The sequence below is a fragment of the Schistocerca cancellata genome, chromosome 6, assembly GCF_023864275.1.
Source record: "Schistocerca cancellata isolate TAMUIC-IGC-003103 chromosome 6, iqSchCanc2.1, whole genome shotgun sequence".
Taxonomy (NCBI): Eukaryota; Metazoa; Arthropoda; class Insecta; order Orthoptera; family Acrididae; genus Schistocerca; species Schistocerca cancellata.
The window spans coordinates 65,864,666-65,887,030 of NC_064631.1; positions in this window are offsets into that span (position 1 = coordinate 65,864,666).

A 22,365-nucleotide genomic window follows, 5' to 3' on the forward strand; every position below is an offset into this window, starting at 1 on the left:
GTTTAATCTTTAATTTTTATTTTAGGTTTACTTTAGGTTGAGACTTTTACTGTCGGTTATTAATTTTTAATGAGTGCTGGGTAACAAATGATGTATAATAGTTTACGCTAGCCCTTCCTCTAGAACGTGTTGGTTGCTGTCCGCCTAGGATACAAGCTCCAGTTGCCTGTGTCCACGCCCTCTGTCTCAACACAGCAGCGCTCTCGCACGGAGGTCAATACAGAGTCGAGCATTGAGATGCTGAACCTCAGTTCTTAACCTTAGCTGAAGCAGTCATCATCACTGAGTAAGACTAAATAGATATTTAAGTATCAGACGAAAATGTACTTTTGTAAATGGCGAACATTGTGCTTTAAGAGAACAGTTTGTTAGTTAATGCATCAAGTGGTGCTTTAATAGTCAATGAGAGTTGTAAGTTACCACTCCTGTGTGGGTTGTATCAAGTTAAGTAAATCTTCTTTTTCATTCTTGCAATAAGGTGAACTAATATTTCATGCGCTGTAGTTCCAATAAGTCATGTCCCAGAGCAACCAAAAAACTCACAGTTAAGACCAGACTACTGTAGTTCCGTCTGGTAGTAACAGTAAATACGAATCGAAAGCAGCCTATGAAATCAGCGTATTATGTACGTATACTGATGTTCTCCTATGAAATAAGACGTCCGCTAACGTTGACCAACGTGGTACAAGAGTTGATGTGTTTCTCTGACAGACAGTGTCAAAGATGTCCCACGAAAAGAGGATTGTACAGATCATTTGTGTGTTGGTTTCCTCTTGAAGATCAAAAGATAATCGTTACTAATGCTTACTGACAGGAACAATGAATATGAATAGTTCGCTAATTTGCCTTTTCACTTGATTTTTAAGCCAAATTTCCCTCTGATAATTTTACTTCCGTCAGTTTACGAAAATCCTTACATTTCTTGCAGGATATTTTTCTCAAATGCATATTTAATATTTTCCAACTTTCGTCCTACTTTTATTCCACCTGTATCACTCAAGAACTCAGTCATAGAAGACATGACTCTAAAAATGGTGTAATTTGGTCTCATCCTCTCTTGATACAGCGATTATATCACTGAATTTTATCCAGTGCTATCTGTCTACAGTATGCTTTCTTTATCAGTTTTTTTTCCACCCTGTTCATACGTAATTCACTTTGATACAAACAAACATCTCTCTATTGACGAGAAACTGCGTTATAAATAGCACTGTGTGAGCTGAAGAACGCACTGCCGGAAAATGTGCCAGAGGACATTTCCACGAAGAACATCACAGTGTTTAAAGGTAGTCCAAGAGACATTTTGCACATGTATGCGCATGAAAGCTGGATCCATCATTAAACGTTTGACGAAAGTTATGAACAAAAGCTAATGGTGAGTCGCGAAGAAGACCAAGACCATTTAGTCGGGTGGGAAGGTCATGGAGACTGAAGTTTTGGAATAATTCGGCAAGTAACATGCACTACAGTAGTCACTACCGTGCTTTGTTATTAGATCGTTTGAAACTCTATTTGTTTGAAAAATGACCAAAATTAGTAGCAAGGCAAATGTTCTTTCCTCAGATAATATTCATGCCAAACCAGCAGCGAGCTCTAAAGTTTATTCCCGTCAGCGCTCAGTAAATTTTTAATGACTATGCAATGTTAAAACGTGTGCTTCTGCTTTTTACCTTTTTTATGCTTTAAGCTATTAGAAACGAAGCAGTTGAGAGAGTTAATTGACTGAAATGAGCTCTGTAATACTGTGGCACTGTATTATAATTTATCCTTCTCCCCGACTGCGCCTGAGGTTAAGTGTGAATGAAAATTTCTTTCTGTTCTGTGATTAGTTACAACGGCCCTACTTTTAATTAACGGCAAAGGACTAAGTCATGCAACGGATAATGCGACACGCACATAAAACCAACGCGCTCAGTAATGGGGTTGGTAATCGCTTGCTTTATTCATGGACGACAACAAATTTCTACTGAATTGTCAATGGGGAATGACTAATGTAGCATCGCTTAAGATTTCTGCAGGGGGAGGTGGAGGAGGGGAGGAATGAAATTCATCATCGAGTAGTTAGGATAGGAAAGGTAAACGTCTGCAATTCCACACATATTTTAACGTAAGTGAAAATTTATTGCATGTTTGATCATGCTCTCGAATCATTTGCATACAGTATTATTACTTCTGATTCGCGACGATGTTCCTGATTGGTTTCCTATGCTTATTCTATCAATAGTCACATAATAAGTTCTTTCTCTCTCTCAAGGGCTCAACATTCCCACTCATTGACATGCTGAAGTATGCAGCGAAGCATTACGCGAAATATCACTGATATGAAACTAAAAGCGACGCCACGATCACACAGGGCTGGGAAGCTACACACCGAAATGCCTGAGCACATGCAGTATTCATCTATGCTCGAGAGGCAAGCCAAGAGAAGACGTTAACTAATCACAGAATTTAGATACCACAAGTTTTGATTGACAATGATAATATGGATGCACGTGTTCATTGGGAATGACGTGGTAGATATCTCTCTCATCTAATTCAAATACCAGCCTGCGGGAGCGACCAAAGCCGTGTTCCATCTTTAAAATACGAATATTTCAGCAAAATCCGCCAATTACTTGCATTAGGGGAGGGGCACGGCTGAAGGCCATTATCGTAATCTGATTGTTTTGAATTAGATCGGACTGCATCCCAAACATAAAGGATAAAGCAACTGTGCAGGTTATTACCACTCACATGACTCTTTCAAAAACCTAGAAACTGTATCGTAGTATTCACAGAATTAACTTTCAATTCAAATTGCTCTTAAATAGCTTAGCTATGATGCATTGCACTAATATCTTCGTGCCTCATGTAAGCCATACACCTACTCACACACCACGTGGCGCCAGCAATATATACACTATGTGATCAAAAGTATCCGGACTCCCCTAAAAACATATGCTTTTCGTATTAGGTGCAAAGTGCTACCATCTACTGCCAGGTACTCCATATCAGCGACCTTAGTAGTCATTAGACATCATGAGAGAACAGAATGGGGTTCTCCGCAGAACTCACGGACTTCGAACGTGGTCAGGTGGTTGGGTGTCATTTCTGTCGTACGTCTGTACGCGAGATTTCCACACTCCTAAACAGCCCTAAGTTCACTGTTTCCGACATGGCAGTGAAGGGACGTGAAGAGACACGTACAGCACAAAAGCATACGTATAGGCCAGCCTCTTCTGTTGGCTGACAGGGACCGCCGACAGTTTGAAGAGGGTCGTAATGTGTAGTAGGCAGACATCTATCAAGACTATCACACAAGAATTCCAAACTGCATCAGGATCCACTGGAAGTACTATGACAGGTGGGAGGTGAGAAAATTTGGATTTTTTGGTCTAGCGACTGGTCAAAAGCCACACATCACGCCGGTAAACGGCAAACGACGCCTCGCTTGGTGTAAGGAGCGTAAACATTGGACGATTGAACAGTGGAAAAACGTTGTGTGGAGTGACAAATAACGGTACACAATGTGGCGATCCGATGGCAGGGTATGGGTATGGCGAATGCCCGGTGAACGTCATCCACCTGCGTGTATAGCGCCAACAGTAAAAATTTGAAGGCGGTGGTGTTTCGGTGTGATCGTGTTTTTCATGGAAGGGGCTTGTACACCTTGTTGTTTTGCGTGGCAATATCCCAACACAGGCCTACATTGATGTTTTAAGCACCTTCTTGCTTCCCACTGTTCAAGAGCAATTCGGGGATGGCGATTGCATCTATCAACACGATCGAGCACCTGTTTATAGCGCACGGCCTGTGGCGGAGTGATTACACGAGAATAACATCCCTGTAACGGATTGGCCTGCACAGAGTCCTGACCTGACTCCTACAGAACACCTTTGGGATGTTGTGGAACGCCGACTTCGTGGCAGGCCTCACCGACCGACATCTATACCTCACTTCAGTGCAGCACTCCGTGTAAAATGGGCTGCCAGTACCCCAAGAAACCTTCCAGCATCTGATTGAACGTATCGCTGCGAGAGTGTAAGCTGTCATCAAGGCTAAGGTTGGGCCAACACCATATTGTATTCCAGCATTATCGATGGAGTAAGTCATTTTCATCTAGGTGTCAAGATACTTTTGATCTCTCTCTCTCTCACAAACACACACACACACACACACACACACACACACACACAAACACACACACACACACACACACACACACACACACACACACACATATATATATATATATATATATATATATATATATATATATATATATATATTGGAAATTGAAATAAGAACACCGTGAATTCATTGTCCCAGGAAGGGGAAACTTTATTGCCACATTCCTGGGGTCAGATACATCACATGATCACACTGACAGAAACACAGGCACATAGACACAGGCAACAGAGCATGCACAATGTCGGCACTAGTACAGTGTATATCCACCTTTCGCAGCAATGCAGGCTGCTATTCTCCCATGGAGACGATCGTAGAGATGCTGGATGTAGTCCTGTGGAACGGCTTGCCATGCCATTTCCACCTGGCGCCTCAGTTGGACCAGCGTTCGTGCTGGACGTGCAGACCGCGTGAGACGACGCTTCATCCAGTCCCAAACATGCTCAATGGGGGACAGATCCGGAGATCTTGCTGGCCAGGGTAGTGGACTTACACCTTCTAGAGCACGTTGGGTGGCACGGGATACATGCGGACGTGCATTGTCCTGTTGGAACAGCAAGTTCCCTTGCCGGTCTAGGAATGGTAGAACGATGGGTTCGATGACGGTTTGGATGTACCGTGCACTATTCAGTGTCCCCTCGACGATCACCAGTGGTGTACGGCCAGTGTAGGAGATCGCTCCCCACACCATGATGCCGGGTGTTGGCCCTGTGTGCCTCGGTCGTATGCAGTCCTGATTGTGGCGCTCACCTGCACGGCGCCAAACACGCATACGACCATCATTGGCACCAAGGCAGAAGCGACTCTCATCGCGGTGCGGTCCCCTACGGCACTGCGTAGGATCCTACGGTCTTGGTGTGCATCCGTGCGTCGCTGCGGTCCGGTCCCAGGTCGACGGGCACGTGCACCTTCCGCCGACCACTGGCGACAACATCGATGTACTGTGGAGACCTCACGCCCCACGTGTTGAGCAATTCGGCGGTACGTCCACCCGGCCTCCCGCATGCCCACTATACGCCCTCGCTCAAAGTCCGTCAACTGCACATACGGTTCACGTCCACGCTGTCGCGGCATGCTACCAGTGTTAAAGACTGCGATGGAGCTCCGTATGCCACGGCAAACTGGCTGACACTGACGGCGGCGGTGCACAAATGCTGCGCAGCTAGCGCCATTCGACGGCCAACACCGCGGTTCCTGGTGTGTCCGCTGTGCCGTGCGTGTGATCATTGCTTGTACAGCCCTCTCGCAGTGTCCGGAGCAAGTATGGTGGGTCTGACACACCGGTGTCAATGTGTTCTTTTTTCCATTTCCAGGAGTGTATATATATATCCTTCAACGTGATTCAGTATCGCAAAACCGAGGTACTATAGCTGCTACGGCACTCATACACATGGCGCGTACACGTGGCCTGAACATAAGACCCAAAGAAAGCAGCCAAATTCACAGAATCATTTAACAAATAAAATAAATAAATAACGCTTTCCGTCTTGTATTACCATTAGCAAATTGCCAAGCATTTGCCACAATTTCCTGATCGCAAAACACTTCGTTCCTTGCACAGAGAGCTCGCATCTCGTGGTCATGCGGTAGCGTTCTCGCTTACCACGCCCGGGTTCCCGGGTTCGATTCCCGGCGGGGTCAGGGATTTTCTCTGCCTCGTGATGGCTGGGTGTTGTGTGCTGTCCTTAGGTTAGTTAGGTTTAAGTAGTTCTAAGTTCTAGGGGACTTATGACCACAGCAGTTGAGTCCCATAGTGCTCAGAGCCATTTTGAACCTTGCACAGAGAGTGCCACATGGAAATGGCACGAAAAGTCAACATCGTCCCACAAAATCATGCCCCGGAATTATTTTTTCTACCCGTTGACGACATAAGAAAAGTTTTAGTCTCTACCGTTAATGATATAGGATGAAGAGCAGATGGCTCATTCTAGAAAAAACCGTTACAGGTAACACCCACAAAGTTCTCTAAACGGTCAAATTAATCACGATTACGACATCATTACATACTTTGTGGACACGAGAAACTTAACTAGTACAGTGCGAACCGCATCAGTGACGACCTGTCGCATTTTCTCTACATCTGACCATCATCCAGACGGAGTGTCTCCACAGCCGCGCCCTGTCCTCAGCGCGTCCCAGCTAACAGTGCCCCAGCGTAGCTACCTAACGGACACCATGGACCCTGTTTGAAATGCAACGTTACCATTGTCTGAACGCCAACATGCGCCATCTACACTTCTCAGATCCGATCTTTCTGAGGTATCCCAATCAATCATTGAGTTTAGTTTCCCTAGTTTCTCTTTTGGGAAGCCTACTGAATCTGTTAACTATCTTTGGAACAACCCTTCGCCTTCAGAAATCCATTACACTCATACAAAATGCCGTCACACGCATTGGGAAAGGTACAGAGAGGAAGAGGAAGCGTGATGCAACGCAAAATTTATTAAGAGAAAAGCTTCAGTGGCCCCTCTCCATGTCCATAAGTTGAGGTTTTACTCAACAAGCGAGGATAAAGGGGAAAAAGTGCCTCATTCCACATCAGGCAGCAGTTCTGCAATCAGCTTATCAGTTTCTGATATCCCGCAACTGGCGTTTATGTAACTCAAGCATGGTTTACGTTCATCAAGTGTACCTCCAGCTATATCTGTTTCTGCTGACTAATCATTAGTAGTAGTCTGTATGGACTCCTTAGGCAGAGCATGTTAGCAGTCAGCACTGGCTGCTACTAGAAGATAGACCATGCTATGGGTCAGCTATTCCATGAGACTCTTACTAGAATACAGAGCATGCTGGTAGTTAACATTTATATCAGGGCACTGCTGGAGTGGAGATTTGTAAACAGTGTTTTTTTTTTTTTGGTATATTCTCTAATGTAGTTAACGTCTTTGGATTCATTAATTTCTGCTTGTACTCCAGCGTGCAACCACTTTTCATTGATATTAGGGTAAGAACCTATATTTTGCATTTCCAAGATATATGTAGATATTTCCACAAAATGTATTTCAAGTAATTGTAAGCCCCATTTCTGCATCTGCACTGTCTTGATCTTTTTCTAATAGCAGTTCATTTTCTCCCTTCATGGCAACTGTTTACACCGAATACACCAATTCTTTGTTCGTTTAAGTCTACAGCGTTGTAAACGTCAGATAATGATATTATGATTAAGAAGGTCCAGAATAACTTTAAAATAATTGCAGGAATTTATAATCCTTCAAAAATCTTTGCGGAGGACCTTTTGGTACTCTATTGAATATTTAAAATGCATTTTCTGTTTCATAGATTATGTAGTGTTGATTTTTCAGATGTAGAAGGGAGTTGGATTGGTTATTGTCGCTATTTATGACCTGCTCTTTGTGTCTGAAGTTAAAATATCGTCTTGTTTGGCTCATATAAAGTTATTGCAGCCATTACACGTGATTATATGTATACCAGGGTTAACATATTCTAATGATTTAATATTGTCTGAAGGTACTTTCGTCTTGAGGTTGTTGTTAGTATAAAAGGCTAATTTTACGTTTGTGGTTTTGAATAATGCATTTATTTGGTTAGACATTTAGCCTAGCTAAATTATCAGAATGGATGTTTTCTTATGCCTATTTAATGTTTCCCTTCCAAGGATATTTCATGTTGTATTGTTCTATGTTTGGGTGTCATGTGTTTGATGCATAGTTTTTTAACTATGCCTGTATAGAATTTTTTGTGAGCTATGTCACAAAGTGTGTCTAGCGCTTTTCTGCTTGTTTTTCTACTGGTACATCATTTTGATTTGAAAACGTAGAAATCACAAAATGTTCCGCGTTACTTCATATGAGACTATGAAAGTGAACCCGGCAGGGGAAGCAGAAGTGAAAGTGATCCTGGCAGGGGACGCAAAAATGAAAGTGAACTTGTTTGTGGGCTATATAAAAAAAGGTGGCAGGGGTAAAATACAGGGAGCGAAAGGCTATTTACAATTTGTACAGGAACCAGATGGCAGTTATAAGAGTCGAGGGACATGAAAGGGAAGCAGTGGTTGGGAAGGGAGTAAGACAGGGTTGTAGCCTCTCCTCGATGTTATTCAATCTGTATATTGAGCAAGCAGTAAAGGAAACAAAAGAAAAATTCGGAGTAGGTATTAAAATCCATGGAGAAGAAATAAAAACTTTGAGGTTCGCCGATGACATTGTAATTCTGTCAGAGACAGCAAAGGACTTGTAAGAGCAGTTGAACGGAATGGATGGTGTCTTGAAGGGAGGATATAAGATGAACATCAACAAAAGCAAAACGAGGATAATGGAATGTAGTCGAATTAAGTCGGGTGATGTTGAGGGTATTAGATTAGGAAATGAGATACTTAAAGTAGTAAAGGAGTTTTGCTATTTGGGGAGCAAAATAACTGATGATGGTCGAAGTAGAGAGGATATAAAATGTAGACTGGCAATGGCAAGGAAAGCGTTTCTGAAGAAGAGAAATTTGTTAACATCGAGTATAGATTTAAGTGTCAGGAAGTCATTTCTGAATGTATTTGTATGGAGTGTAGCCATGTATGGAAGTGAAACATGGACGGTAAACAGTTTGGACAAGAAGAGAATAGAAGCTTTCGAAATGTGGTGCTACAGAAGAATGCTGAAGATTAGATGGGTAGATCGCATAACTAATGAGGAGGTACTGAATAGGATTGGGGAGAAGAGGAGTTTGTGGCACAACTTGACCAGAAGAAGGGATCGTTTGGTAGGACATGTTCTGAGGCATCAAGTGATAACCAATTTACTACTGGAGGGCAGCGTGGAGGGTAAAAATCGTAGGGGAAGACCAAGAGATGAATACACTAAGCAGATTCAGAAGGATGTAGGTTGCAGTAGGTACTGGGAGATGAAGAAGCTTGCAAAGGATAGAGTAGCATGGAGAGCTGCATCAAACCAGTCTCAGGACTGAAGACCACAACAACAACAATAAAAAAATGTGTGATTCAGAACCTGGCACGGTCATACACAATGGAAGTTATCCTGGGATGGTCGTACCCAAAGAAAGTTAACACTTGGGGTGACTATACAATAGTGATGATTTGAAATGATGATTTAATTGAGAATGTAAGGAAAGTTTAGTTTAATGACAACATCTATTTTCCCAAAAATAAGGACAGATCGAATGTATGTTAAACACATTATGATAGGACCGTGAACAACAAACAGGTGGCTTCAGAACACTTATCCAGGGTGGCAAAAGTGAGTCAAGTACTCTGGCCCTAAAATGTGGATAACGGTATCTGTGTTAATCTGACGCTGAGCAGACTTTGACTGTTCGAATCTACAGACGTTTCTGTTGCTGCAGCTGAGAGCAAGTCGCGGTTGAGATTCGTACGTCCAGACAAGGCCGGAGCAGCAGTACGTCACCCTGTTTGCTTCGCGCAGCGATGTTACTTGCAGCTGGCGCGACGTGGGCGGCATATGAAAATTCTCACTATCTAGTGATCAGGCAGACGGATCGCAATTTACTCTCTACCAGAGCCCTGAAATCACGGCATATTTCAGTATGTGACGCATCCGTTCGCTGGTCGTAGCAAGTACCAATCTGGCTCACTTATACGACAGAGCGCACAAGGATGACAAAAGTCAAGACTGGTAAACCAAAAAAGAATAAGTATGCCCTCGGCAAACGAGTTGTCCGAGACGCTTGAAGTCACACTGTCAGCACAGTAAGAACTTCACCACAGGCTCCCCAGTCCAAACTACTCGCAAGTGTAGTCGGTCTCAGCACAGGTCCCAAGCACCAACCACACATGCCAGAGCATCGACCAGATGTTGGTTCCAGACCGAAGTCCAGAACAGAGAGCCTCGCACCTCTCCTCGTTATTACGTTGTTATGGCATCGCTTGATGGATCGCACACCAAAATACGTGTTGTTCACGAAAATTTTTTACGTGATAGTCATTCTAGAAGAAAAGAACGTTTTTCTCTGATAAGTCGCACAGTACTCCCTCCACCCCATCGGCGTGCTATTAATCTTCCTAATCGTTGGCCAGTATGACACTAACAGCAAGCACAAATGATCAGTTCACGTTTATTTGTATGGTTTAAAAATGTTTGAAAAAATTAACGTCCCTGCAAAGTGTGGGGTTCGTTGTGCAATTTGGTTTCTGAATGAAAAAAAAAAATCTGAAAAACAAAGCCGCAGTCACGTCAATGGAACAGCGTCACTCACGACTTCCACCAAAAATGTTATGGTCATCGTCTTTATGCCTAGTGGAGAGATAATACGTGCAGCGGCGTTATTTTAGAAGCTTCACCTACTACGCTCAGCTGTTCAAAACAAACGTCAGTCACTGGTTCAAAAACATGATGACAACCATGTTTGCGTAAGGCGTAGGAAAGCTTGTAAAAAGCTACGCCAGATGTTGAAACCCAACGGCGACTATGTAGAAAAATAACTAAGATATCAAAATACGAGATGTTCAGAAAGTAAGTGTACTGTGACCCTAATGGGCTGTGGTTTCGTGTTTTTTGATGGTTGGCAACACCGAGTGGTACAGGGACATTGCATTGGTGCCTAATGGTTCGTGCTTTGTGTAGCTACTCTTCCAAACAGCATCCCATGCGAGCAAACCATTTGCAACTTTGTCTAATTTTACTTGTACCTTAGTTATCTGAGATACACACTACAGCTGAATAGATATAGTGAAAGGGTCAAGCCAAGGATGTCTGCTTTCACGCCCCACAGGAAATTCACTGCACATAGTAACCTATACCAGGCGAACGCTCTACCCGACGGGACGCCCTAGTCACACGACATTATTATTATTACCTGTGGTCCTGCAGTCAAATAATCTACACATTGGCTATAGCTGAGTTCATAAAATACACAGAAATATGAAATAAAGGTTAAAAGAACAATTTAACAAACAAAGGGTTCTACTCTAACGTCTGTAATTGCTGTAGACGACAGAGAATTATACTGAATAACGTTTATCCAAGAAAGGACATCTCACACAAATGAGAAGTAGACCAACGATATTCATATAAAATACAGACTGAAAATACCCTTCTCAAATGCAGTAAAGGTACGTTGAGAGTGTCACGACAATGGGCTAAAATCCCTCAGACTAAATAGTCATTGAAGATGCATGAAAACTAATTCAATTTCGTTACCGCAATACATCCAGCAGCTAAAAGCAGTTCAGAGTTCGACATGATGATTCACAAATTGACACATGTGATGCAAAGAATAGTAACTCATACTTTGTCCATTCTGAGCTACTTAACACAAGCGGAATCTGTTAGAGTCCTTCTCTGGAGCACATTCAGACTTCCAAAAATGTGTCCTCTCAAAAGTAGGTATCATGCTGTCATTCACTGCCCAGAATCAATCACCTGTATGACTGAATCACGCATGTTACCGTAGACAGGTCCGCCTTCTTCCAGAACCTGCCACCATATGTCCAGAATCGCCCACCTGAGCTCTTCATTGGAAAAAAGTCCCAGTCTTCAGTTGACTCTAATAGCGTTCCACTATTCTCTGCTTTTCTATTGGCTGAAGACAATTCCCTAAAGAAAAAACATCGTTCTTGCATTATACAAACATAATCTCACCTTGAGCATGTTCTGGACTAAACCAATATATTGCAACAATATCAGAATAAAAATATCTTATAAGCATTCTGTCACACTCAGCTAATTTACAATAATTAGAAATACAGGTTTGTCCGTAAATGAATAAGCCAGTATTGCGAAAATGTGCTCACGATAAATGACAACAGACTGTTGTTAAATGATATAATCTCGGATACTGTCTCTTGAAATCGCATGAAGTGATTAAATGTGGGTGAGTATTTGAATGTCTATTCCCTGTAAAATATTAACTTCTGTAGTTTTAAAGATTTTGAAATATTGTTGTACCACTGGAAGTGCCTCATTTTTCTGAGATGACAGATGTATTCAGATCTGTACACATATTTTACTGTGCTCTATTGTCGAATCTGAAAGAGCTGTAACTGAGCCATCTTTAAGATTGTCTGACACTTCGCCATTTCTTGGAGCATTGTTTCCCGCACAAAGGCAATGCGAACGATAGCCATCCAAATTTTTAGCGGTGACGCTGTTCGTCTCTGCATCTGGACACGCCCAGGGCGGTCACGTGACGTCCTCGTCCAGTACAACTCGCACCCACCACAGCAAGAAAATTCAGGTCTCCTCAAATACCAGTACTAGTTGGACGAATAACTCACCTACATACCTGTAACGTTACGGGTTCATCTGACCAGACCGAGCATCATAGGAATACAGTAGTGTGTAAGCTTATGTTGAAGTGTCCAGTTGTGTGAAAGATGTCGGTAAGAAATCCCGCCAAATGTGAACCACGTGCTGTGATCCGCTTCATACACGTGATGACAATAACACCTACTACTATTAATGAGAACGAGAACGTGACCATCCTAACCACCAGTACACAAGTAGCTAATGTATTTAAAATATTTCTGAAGTGTAGGAGAAAAAAATGGTGAGAACAGTTCAAAATAAAAAGCCAGGCAGTACATGGAAGAGTCTATTTTGAAAAAAATTAGTCATATTAAGTTTCATGTAACAACCTCTTGTGAAGTAAGTAAAATTATTAAACCTTAAAAAAATAAATCTTGTCTGAGAGTAGATGACATCTCTAATAAGATATTAAAACAATGTGGAACAATTACGGCTGATGTTCTGAGTCACATATGTAATGCATCGTTAACTCAAGGTATTTTCCCAGACAGGTTAAAATATGCCATTGTGAGACCTCTCTACAAAAAGGGGGACAGCACAGATGACAATAATTATCGGCCAGTATCCTCGCTTACAGAATTTTCAAAAATCTTCGAGAGAGTAATGTACTCAAGAGTGTTTACCCATCTCAACAGTAATGGGATACTTAGTAAATCACAGTTCGAATTTCAAAAATGCTGTTCACTGAGACAGCAATATACAATTTCACTGACCACATAATATAGTCTTTAAATAGTAAAATGTCACCAATAGGAATTTTCTGTGACTTGTCTAAAGCATTTGATTGTGTGAACCATGACATTATGTTACAGAAATTACAATTCTATGGTATAAATAGAATGGCATTTGTGTGATTTAAGTCACACCTGCAGAACAGGAAGCAAAAAGTTTGCTTATAAGGGTCAAGTGATTTAAATAAGTTTGCCACTTCACCTAACTGGGGTGAAATTACATGAGGTGTTCCTCAGGGTTCCATCAAGCGTCCCCTTTTGTTCTTCATGTATGTGAACGACCTCCCTTCCTATCGGAAACAGGAAGCTGAACTGACACTGTTTGCTGATGATACAAGCACCATTATTGATCCAATAAAGGAAACTCCAATTGAAAATGATACAAATAAGGTCTTTGGAAAAGTCATTAATCTGTTTTCTGCAAATGGGCTTGCTCTAAACTTTGGAAAAAACACAGTATATCTAATTTTCTGCTGCAAAAAGGCAGTTCGTTCAATAAATATAACACATCAACAGAAGTCAGTAGACAGGCTAGAGCATACTAAGTTTATGGGTGTACATTTAGATGAGAATCTTAATTGGAAAATTCATATTTTGGATCTTCTAAAGCGACTAGGTTCAGCAACTTTTACAATCAGAATAATTGACAACTTTGAGGATATAGAAATTAGTAAGATAACATACTTTGCATATTTTCACTCTCTGACGTCATGCGGAATAATATTTTGGGGTAACTCAACATTTAGACAAAAAGTATTCACTGCTCAAAAGAATGTGGTTAGAATAATGTGTGGGGTTCATAGTCGTACATCTTGTAGGCACCTTTTTAAAACATTGAGAATTATTTCAACAGCCTCACAGTACATTTACGCACTAATGAAATTAGTTCTCAGCAACATGGTCCAGTTTAGAAACAACAGTACCATTCATGATTATAATACCAGAAAAAAGAGAGACTTACATTATCCTTTACTCAACCTATCTTTGGCACAGAAAGGGGTATAATATGCTGCTATAAAAATTTTCGACTAATTACCAGATGAAATAAAATGTCTGACAGTCATCAGTAGTAGCTCCAAATTGAAATCATATTGAAATCATATCTCCTTGACAACTCCTACTATGTCATAGATAACTTCTTGAATAGGAATAAATAAATCTATAAATATAGTATATGCATTTTGTGCCATTTAAGGGAATGGGGTAAATAATAAAAATATTATCTTTAACGCTGTATATGTGTTAAAAAATCTTGTTTCATAGTGCATTTCTTGTGCATTTGACACGTTCCACATCATAATGGCTACCGTACCGTCCGACTCATCAATGGAACACGCAACCAACTAACTAACTAACTACCGCAATTTTTCGGGCATGTAAACGTTTTATATCGAATGCCTTATCAACAGAATTAGCGTGTTTAAGTTGCGTAGGAAGTTTAGTGGAGGCAGAACAAATGTTCATGATGAACAAAGGAATGGAAGACCTTCCATTCTGGTTGATAGGTTGGTGCAAATAGTCGAGGGAACTCTTAGTGAAAACCGCGACTGATTCTGGATGAAATTCGTGGAACGTATTCACAACTCTCCAGAACTGTCATATACGAGACATTCACATAAACGCTGGGATACCGGAACATGTGCTCAAGACGGGCCCCAAAACAGCTGACACAGGACCACAATAAAAATAGGATCAGTAGCGCCTGCGAGTTTTTTGAGCGGCATTAATTGGAAGGCGAGGATTTCCGGAACTCTGTTGTGTCTGGAGACGAGGCGTGGATCGTACATTGCATGCCTGAGAGAAAAAAGGTAGTCTTCATGATGGCATCACAGCAGTTCTCCATGTACCAAAAAAGCAAAATCACAATTTCGGGCAAAAAAAATAAAAAACATGGCGTCATTGTTTTACGACCGAAAAGGCATCATTTCGGTCGAATTTATGTCTCAGGGGGAGACCATCAGTGCACAACGATATTGTGAGACCCTAAAAACGCTCATAAAGAGCATTCAAAACAACGGGGGTAATGCTAACTAGAGGTGTGTCATTGTTGCACGACGAACGTTCGTCCTCACACAGACTCAGACATAACTGCGCTCTTTTGCTTGGGATGTTTTGAACCACCACGTGTATTCTCCTGACTTGGCGCCTTCAGATTATCAACTTTTCATCTCCTTGAAGGCACACACGAGTGGTGCTAAATTTTCAACCGACGAACAGGTGCAGAAAGAGGCTGTGAAGTAGGGGAAGGAAATGGCGGGAGAGATCTTCGCGGAGGGGATAAAGACGTTTGTCTCACGGCTCATCACATAATTCCATGTACTGAATGGGATAGCGATTACGTGGAAAAATATTTATCGAGTGTATCAACAATATACTTTATCCATTTCACATGCACTTTTTCTAAAAAAAATAATTAACGATCTAGATCACATACTTCCTGAACATGCCTCCTAACTTGTAAAATAAATTTCCTTTCACTCTGTAGAATAAAAGTGCCGGGTGAAACAAATTTTCTTTACTGTTACTGTGGTTTACAGCTTATATCCATATCGTTGAAGTAAGCAAATAGTTTTATGTACTATAAATCGAAATAAATTATAAATATGATAATTTACAATAGAATTATTTTACGCGCTTTACATAGTTCACGAACAATCAACTGATGCCACTTGAGACTTGTCAGATGTGGCATCTGCACAGTTCGTAAATGCACGAAATGTATTACTTAGCCCAAAGGTGTGGTGTTGTAAGTGTACTACTTTGCTTCGTATTTGTCAGGCACTATGGAAGCAACTAACACCGCAATGATACAAACTATTTACTACTCGCTTGGGGTCATTGTATAATTACTTCATTTCGAAAACTCGCTCGGTATGGCGATGTTATAGATCCCGTTGCGGAATTTTTCATTTTTGCCGATTGATTTGCCCAAACATTTATAATCGTTACGAAGAAAAATCAATTACAAAGACATCTTGGGAGTATGCAACATGATTTCTCAATTGTGTCTCAAATAAATGACTGCGGCAGTCATCTTGACACGCTCTGAAGAAAATTAAGAACGACAAGGCAGTATTCGATTGGCGAAACGTGCTATAGCAGTTTCGAATTCGCAGCGATAAGAGCCGTTTCGTCGGGCATCTCCTGGACCGCTGCGCACAGCAAATTTCCATTCCGGTTGAAACTCCCTCTTGGTTCGACGCTCTCCGTTCACTCATTTACATTTGTAAATTTTACGCTCCGCAATCAAGGGATTTGCACACTCAATTAGAAGTTGCACCAGCAAAACTTTCAAGTCAACCTCCCTGTCGTTAAGTCGTTTTCGGAATTAGCTGTTCGCACCAGATTCTTGATGGTACTATTATATAAAGATTAAAATTACCCCTCAAATCCTTTTCTCTCAGCTATGCAGATTAGATCCCGCCAGATAGTGGCGAGGTGCACGGTTCTCGCACCTCAACAGGACGGGTCTGGTAATACTCCGGTCTGGAAAGAAGTTCGTCAACATCTTCTTCGCGCTTATAAGGATGACTCTTATACTGAATACAGCCGCTGTTCATTACCGAGGGATTTGGATAATAATTGTCATTCAGACTTCTATCTTTTACCGTCTACATCCCTCCCTTTCTGTAACATCTTATTAGCTTCCACCACAAGTTATACTGCTGCCGAATATTTTCCTACAATGAGAATGTTGTGGCGTAGCAAGACAGCCACGCCACTCGGAAGTAGCCGAAATGCACGCGTTAACTCACGCCGGCTTGCGTGAGGTCTGAAACAGGATACGTAATGAATGCTATAAAGAAAAGTACGTAGCTTCTGTAATACTTAACTTTAATCCATCATTTGTATACAGCATTCTTGATGATACAAGTGAGACTCTCTCTAGATATGGTTAATGGCGCCTTGCTAGGTCGTAGCTATGGACTTAGCTGAAGGCTATTCTAACTATCTCTCGGCAAATGGGAGAAAGGCTTCGTCAGTGTAGTCGCTAGCAAAGTCTTCGTACAACTGGGGCGAGTGCTAGTCCGTCTCTCTAGACCTGCCGTGTGGTGGCGCTCGGTCTGCAATTACTGACAGTGGCGACACGCGGGTCCGACATGTACTAATGGACCGCGGCCGATTTAAAGCTACCACCTAGCAAGTGTGGTGTCTGGCGGTGACACCACAGAGAACGTGGCCATCTTGAATACCTCTATAAGCACCGAAGCAGATTGGAAAGTAGTTAAAACGTTGAGTCATATTCAGGAAGTGACTATTTTGATTTTGGTTTCCCGTGTATTACTTAAAATTTCTTGAACCTCCCCCACATATGAAGTTTTGCGCCATTTTTGGTGACTTTTCTGTTGACGCCAAACATTGTATCCTCCATTCCTTCTTTTGTTCCTTTTGCGGAGGAACATTTTCAGCTTTCCACTCATTTCCAGTTTTCCCCTTATGAGCTACAGTACACTGGCACATCACTATAGATGACCTCTATTTCTCGTACATAGGAAAAGTGCATGGGTTACATTCAACAATTAAGAATACAGGGCTGGTCAAAAATTACAGCCTGCATATGGATATTTGCCGAGTATTTTAGAAGAAAGGATCTGTGGTCTCTGGCCACAAGCTGCAGGGTAAATAAATTTCATTTGGATTCTTACCCTCTCTTATCTTCGTACCTCCATTTTAGTGAAAACACCTCCACATCAGTGTAAATGTCGACGATTTGCGCTGTGAGTTTTATTTGGAAACAAACTTCTTTCACTTATCGCACTTAGCACTAACAACAGAAATGCCCACTTCACACTTCGTCTTAAGCTGTGCCAATTGATGAGTTGAACATTAACAGTAACACTGGAGTCTGGCGAGTTTTACTGATAAAGGGTTGAGTGCTATGCAACTAGTAGGTATGCTGTCCAGTGCAATTAATGTGACCGCCTGTCTACAGCCTGAATAAAAGTCTTTTGCAGCATTGAGACGTCCAAGAAGAGTTGCAGCATTAGAAAATTGTAGCGAAATGCAGGAAGATCTCCGGCGGAGAGGCACTTGGTGCAGGGAGTGGCATCTGACCCTTAACATAGACAAATGTAATGTATTGCGAATACATAGAAAGAAGTATCCTTTATTGTATGATTATATGATAGCGGAACAAACACTGGTAGCAGTTACTTCTGTAAAATATCTGGGAGTATGCGTGCGGAACGATTTGAAGTGGAATGATCATATAAAATTAATTGTTGGTAAGGCGGGTACCAGGTTGAGGTTCATTGGGAGAGTCTTTAGAAAATGTAGTCCATCATCAAAGGAGGTGGCGCACAAAACACTCGTTCGACCTATACTTGAGTATTGCTCATGAGTGTGGGATCCGTACCAGGTCGGGTTTACGGAGGAGATAGAGAAGATCCAAAGAAGAGCGGCGCGTTTCGTCACAGGGTTATTTGGTAAGCGTGATAGCGTTACGGAGATGTTTAGCAAACTCCAGTGGCAGACTCTGCAAGAGAGGTGCTCTGCATCGCGGTGTAGCTTGCTGTCCAGGTTCCGAGAGGGTGCGTTTCTGGATGAGGTATCGAATATATTGCTTCCCATTCCCGAGGAGATCGCGAATGTAAAATTAGAGAGATTCGAGCGCGCACGGAGGCTTTCCGGCAGTCGTTCTTCCCGCAAACCGTACGCGAGTGGAACCGGAAAGGGAGGTAATGACTGTGGCACGTAAAGTGCCCTCCGCCACACACCGTTGGATGGCTTCCGGAGTATAAATGTAGATGTAGGTGTAGATGTACTGAGGTTCTGGAACGTACCGACAGGGATGCGGAGCCATTCAGACACCAGCGCCGTGGTCAACGCCGCTAGGTTTCTCTGTTGAGGATCGATGGCGCGAACAGCCAGACCGAGATGTTGCCACAGATTCTCGACTGGGCTTAAATGCGAGGGATTTAGTGGCCAGGAGAGTACGGCAATCTCACCCTTTTGCTCTCCGAACCATGCAGGTACACTGCGAGCTGTGTGATACGTTGCATTGTCCTTCTGGTAGATGCCACTGTGTCGGGGAAAAAACAACTCCACGAAGAGATGGACGTTGTACCCGAGGATAGATGCATACTTGTGCCTTCCGGAACGAAGATATCCCCCAGGGAATGCCACGAAAGCATTCCCCGTACCATAACGCTCCGACCTGGACCTTACTGATGATTGTTGTTTAGTTTCAGTCTGATGGACCATAAAACGTCATTCGTCTGAACAGACCATCTGCCGCCACTCAGGTGACGCCATCAGGTTCAAATGGCTCTGAGCACTATGCGACTTAACATCTGAGGTCATCAGTCCCCTAGAATTTAGAGCTATTTAAACCTAACTAATCTAAGGACAGCACACAACACCCAGTCATCACGAGGCAGAGAAAATCCCTGACCCCGCCGGGAATCGAACCCGGGAACCCGGGCGTGGGAAGCGAGAACGCTACCGCACGACCACGAGCTGCGGACAGTGCACGTCCAGCTGCGGTACTTACAACATCCCCCCGAGATTTGCGAAATTACAAGTTGACAATGACCGTGAATTATGAATTTTGACCCGCGTCTGTATAAGGCATCCGAATCCGAAGTAAATAATGATTATTCCGCGGGAAAGAGGAGATGTTATAACTTGATTTCATTCAATAACGATCGGTAAATGAAATAATGGAAATAATTTGGAAATTAAATTTTGCCAGTGGAAATTTTGCCGAAAGATATGATTAAGTGGTGAAAGCAATTTAAAAAATCGGTCACCAGCTCAACTGATGAGCGACAGCACTGTTAAGTATGTGAATAATTGTGTCAAATATAAAGTTTACCGTTTGTAGCGCAGCAGTTGGAACGGGAACTTTTATCTAAGTGCTGTGTCCGGCTCAGTAGTCATATAAAACAATGTCATAACAATCTAACTACACTTATTTTGTTCATAATTTGTCAGCTAAGTGCAATGCTGACAATACAGATAATTATCTATCGAGATTTTGAATAATGGACTGACATTCTGTCTTTAAAACTGGGTACTTTGCACAGTTTAATCAACTGATAATGAAATATATGGCCAATAATTGATTAACTATGTTTTGAATGATAATAATTCATTAATTGGGGGATTGTCAGGTGGAATAAGCTTTATACACTCCTGGAAATTGAAATAAGAACACCGTGAATTCATTGTCCCAGGAAGGGGAAACTTTATTGACACATTCCTGGGGTCAGATACATCACATGATCACACTGACAGATCCACAGGCATGCAACAGAGCATGCACAATGTCGGCACTAGTACAGTGTATATCCACCTTTCGCAGCAATGCAGGCTGCTATTCTCCCATGGAGACGATCGTAGAGATGCTGGATGTAGTCCTGTGGAACGGCTTGCCATGCCATTTCCACCTGGTGCCTCAGTTGGACCAGCGTTCGTGCTGGACGTGCAGACCGCGTGAGACGACGCTTCATCCAGTCCCAAGCATGATCAATGGGGGACAGATCCGGAGATCTTGCTGGCCAGGGTAGTTGACTTACACCTTCTAGAGCACGTTGGGTGGCACGGGATACATGCGGACGTGCATTGTCCTGTTGGAACAGCAAGTTCCCTTGCCGGTCTAGGAATGGTAGAACGATGGGTTCGATGACGGTTTGGATGTACCGTGCACTATTCAGTGTCCCCTCGACGATCACCAGTGGTGTACGGCCAGTGTAGGAGATCGCTCCCCACACCATGATGCCGGGTGTTGGCCCTGTGTGCCTCGGTCGTATGCAGTCCTGATTGTGGCGCTCACCTGCACGGCGCCAAACACGCATACGACCATCATTGGCACCAAGGCAGAAGCGACTCTCATCGCTGAAGACGACACGTCTCCATTCGTCCCTCCATTCACGCCTGTCGCGACACCACTGGAGGCGGGCTGCACGATGTTGGGGCGTGAGCGGAAGACGGCCTAACGGTGTGCGGGACCGTAGCCCAGCTTCATGGAGACGGTTGCGAATGGTCCTCGCCGATACCCCAGGAGCAACAGTGTCCCTAATTTGCTGGGAAGTGGCGGTGCGGTCCCCTACGGCACTGCGTAGGATCCTACGGTCTTGGCGTGCATCCGTGCGTCGCTGCGGTCCGGTCCCAGGTCGACGGGCACGTGCACCTTCCGCCGACCACTGGCGACAACATCGATGTACTGTGGAGACCTCACGCCCCACGTGTTGAGCAATTCGGCGGTACGTCCACCCGGCCTCCCGCATGCCCACTATACGCCCTCGCTCAAAATCCGTCAACTGCACATACGGTTCACGTCCACGCTGTCGCGGCATGCTACCAGTGTTAAAGACTGCGATGGAGCTCCGTATGCCACGGCAAACTGGCTGACACTGACGGCGGCGGTGCACAAATGCTGCGCAGCTAGCGCCATTCGACGGCCAACACCGCGGTTCCTGGTGTGTCCGCTGTGCCGTGCGTGTGATCATCGCTTGTACAGCCCTTTCGCAGTGTCCGGAGCAAGTATGGTGGGTCTGACACACCGGTGTCAATGTGTTCTTTTTCTATTTCCAGGAGTGTAGTTTCATGAAATATCCTTGAATTAACTTCAGCTGAATATGCATTGAAAAAAATCTTAATAATCAAATTTATTACTTCAGTCTATTATTTAGTTACTACGGTTGGCGTAAGCTTATTAAGTGCAACAATTAACTACGATAGGAAGTCTGAAATTTACTCTTCACCGTCTATGCAAATAATTTGATAATTAACATATGTTCTCTTGATAATGGCGTGACACACTCGGTTCAATAAGGTAAGGATTGGAAGGAACCTACTGGGTGTTATTGTCGAGTGCAATGTAACTGCAACACTTCGATTATAAAGTGCTTGCTATTAATTGTTTAACTTAAGAGAAAAGCACAGTCACTGGCAAGCCTTCTACAATTTTATCCAACGGAAATTACGTAGATCTTACTTCCCTCGTTGTCAGTGGATCGACGGAAGTCCACGGCAGCGACACAATGTGTGGCAGCGGGCTTTTACTGTTGCGACTTGGGCCCACAGTGCGCTTCACATTGAAGCCCTCGTTTCTTCAGCACTATGCCCATTAATCCATAATAACTTGACCGGCCATGCTTCCAGATATGCCGACCATTACTTTCCTGTCGTACTAAGATCCACACACCAGCCGTTAGATGTAACACAGCTAGGACCAGCAGCACTCGACTGTACTTCTCACTCCGAGCACGGCGTCACTGCTACTGCTAACC